The sequence below is a fragment of the Mus musculus genome, chromosome 18, assembly GCF_000001635.26.
Source record: "Mus musculus strain C57BL/6J chromosome 18, GRCm38.p6 C57BL/6J".
In the NCBI taxonomy this organism is placed as follows: domain Eukaryota; kingdom Metazoa; phylum Chordata; class Mammalia; order Rodentia; family Muridae; genus Mus; species Mus musculus.
The window spans coordinates 15,971,670-15,974,906 of record NC_000084.6 but is presented as its reverse complement, the minus strand read 5'-3'; the positions used below and the strand labels follow the sequence as shown (position 1 = coordinate 15,974,906).

Here is a 3,237-nt window from a genome sequence, read left to right as displayed (position 1 = left end):
GTGCTGAAGGACTCAAGAGTTCTACATCTTGATCCAATGGTATACAGGAAGAAACCGTCTTTCACAGACAGTCAGGAGGAGGGTCTGGATCATATTGAGCATATATATACTTGAGCATATATATAGAACCTCAAAGCTCAGTCTCCACTGTGACATACTCCTCCAACAAGGCCACACCTCCTAATAGTGCCACTTCCCTTGGGTCAAGCATATTCTAACAATCACACTCCACTCCCTGGCACTCAAAGGTTTGTTAAAACACATGAATCTATGGGGACCAAGCCTATTAAAACCACCACAATACTCAATCGTTAATAATCCTTTACATTGACCCCTGGCAATGGCCAAACAGATACCTTGTACTTGGGATTGTTTTTTTATCAGTCAGGAGCAGAGCAGACCTTTGTTTACCTGAGATTGGTGACTGGCTTGGTGGCCAAAGCTGTGTTATGCCTAAGGCACATAAATATCAAGTCAAATGACGTCCAAGCAGTGCAGCACAGGACAACAAAGATGAACAGAGACCTGTGTTTTACCATGCCTCCCAGGGTATGTAGGGAAAGACATCACAGATGTGCCCACTGCCCCATGGCACAGGTCTCTATCCCGTGGCTCAAGCAGGCTATAGACACACAGAGCCTGTCCTATGACCACCACACAGAGACATGCAGAGCACTATGCCACTCACAAATATGCCCTTCAGCACACTGCAAAGGTGGATATTAGACACCCACTTGCCACCAAGACACAGAGTAGATAGAAGATGTTACCCAGGGGTCTGATAGCTGTGTGGCCAGCCTGCAATGGGAGGCATTACAATGTGGAAGTATGTGGTGGACAGAAAGAGAAGTAGAGAGATGGAACTGGAGACTCAAGGGTGGAGAGAAATAGACTGTTATGAGTGGCCAATCTCACCACCTGGGGACATGGTGAGGTCCAAGCCTGAGCCATGTCTGAATCTGTAGCTACACAGCAGCAGTGGCCCAGGTTGATGTGTGATGCTCATATTAGCACTAGAGAACATGGGGATGTCTCTGGTCAGGGCAGCCATGGATGTCCAAGGGCTGTACTGAACTGGCCCTGCCCATTCCTTGTTAGGGGCACTTTGGAGAACTGATCCCAACTTTTACCAAAGGCAACACTCTGCAGAGTGGGCCCTGAGCCTCACCCAGGTAGCACAGCAGAGTGACATGGGTGAGAGTGAGCCAGTCAGAGGGCATGAGTGTGGGAGACCTGACTCTAGGAGTCAGGAAAGCACCCCCCCAGGTTTATAAGCATTTCAGAGCTAGCCCTGCCCATCAGCAGCTGCAGCACGTGGGAGAGCAGGTCCTGCACTTAACTGGACAGCAAAGAAGAGCTGACTCAGTCCTGGGACACTGGTGAGCCTTTGAAGACAGTGTGAGAGCAGGAGATCTGACCCTGCTTCCTGCCAATGGTGGCTTTGGGGAGACTAGCTGAAGCAGTGCTAGAGAGCCTGCCCTATGGTGCAGATAAGAGAGCCAGAAGGATGAGTTCACCCATCCCAAAATTTATGTCCCCTGTGAATGATTGAGATGCATGAAAGTGCCAGTCCTGCTGATCCAAAGCTGCAGGATCCTTCTGACACAGGGTAGCAAGAGGATAACTGGAGAAGTACTGTGAGGATCCAGTGTTGATAGTGTAACAGAAAACAGAGACATTGTGTCAGACCAATAACATTGCAATGAACATTTGTAAGTGAAGACATATAGACAGAGGGATATACTGTGGGACACACTGGGACATACTACATCTTCCATAATGAAAAGTTTTTCTATGTGGCGTGTGTGTGTGTGTGTGTGTGTGTGTGTGTGTGTGTGTGTGTGTGTGTGTGATTTTCAGGGTGGGAGTAGGTTGCAAGAGTCAAGGGCAGATATAAGAAAATGGAGAGATGAGCAGGACTGAGGTGCATAATGTGAAACTCACAAAGAATCAATAAAAAGTTAAAAAGAGTCCTTCTGGTCTGCACCAGTTTACCTTGGGTGAGAATTCAGCAGCCAGTCAGACAGGCTCCAGAGGAGGCTCCACTCCCAGACGCTGTAGCACACTCAGAATCTTAGGATCAAGGCTGAGAAGGACACAATACCTATTCCAACACCACCAGGAGTAACTGGGACCAGCATGATCCAGGGACACAGGAACTCCACCCAACCAGTGGCTTGGGATCCTTCCCATCTGCCCTAGTTTACCTTGGGCACAAACTCGGCAGCCAGTCCCACAACCCCAGAAGAGGCCCCACTTGGTGTTCTGTTCAGGAATTTCCCCCTGTACCCATGTGTCTGAGGCTTTTCCCCACTTTCTCCTCTATAAGTTTCAGTGTCTCTGGTTTTATGTGGAGTTCCTCCATCCACTTGGACTTGAGCTTTGTACAAGTAGATAAGAATGGGTCGATTTGCATTTTTCTACATGCTGACCACCAGTTGAACCAGCACCATTTGTTAAAAACGCCGTCTCTTTTCCACTGGATGGTTTTAGCTCCCTTGTCAAAGATCAAGTGACCATATGTGAGTGGGCTCATTTCTCGGTCTTCAATTCTATTCCTTGAATCTACCTGTCTGTCTCTGTACCAACAGCGTGCAGTTTTTATCATGATTGCCCTGAGTCAGGGATGGGGATTCTCCCAGAAGTTCTTCTATTGTTGAGAATAATTTTCACTCTCCTGTGTTTTTTTGTTATTCCAAATGAATTTGCAAATTGCTCTTTCTAACACTATGAAAAACTAATTTGGAATTTTGATGGGGATTGTATTAAATCTGTAGATTGCTTATGGCAAGACAGCCATTTTTACTATATTAATCCTGCCAATCCATGAGCATCAAGAGATCTTCCCATCTTCTGAGATTTTCTTTGATTGCTTTCTTCAAAGATTTGAAGTTCTTGCCATACAGATCTTTCACTTGCATGGTTAGAGTCACACCAAGGTATGTAATATTATTTGTCACCTGTGAGTAGCTTAAGTGAAGTTATAATCATTGTTTTGACTCCTGGGGAGTTCTTCCTTCCCATTTTCAATAGGAGTCATTACTATGGGATTTGCATGTTTTTAGGGGAGAGATGCTATTTGGGTTTTTGTTTTGTTTTTATTTTTGGATTCCTACCCTGGGATTTGTGCAACTGGGTTTAGTTTTTTGGTTGTGTTGTATTGTTTGTTTCCCCCCCCCTCTCTCTCTGTTCAAGTCACCTTTTCTCTGCCTGCAGAGGTGTTTACAGTGTTCAGGA

General features: G+C 46.1%; 1 non-coding gene across 1 annotated transcript; it reads left to right on the top strand.

The window, feature by feature from the left end:
• The first annotated feature begins 329 nt into the window (after positions 1-329).
• Positions 330-466, top strand: LOC115488954. The gene has a single exon (XR_003952680.1). It is a non-coding gene; the product is annotated as a small nucleolar RNA SNORA48 (small nucleolar RNA).
• Positions 467-3,237: the final 2,771 nt, after the last annotated feature.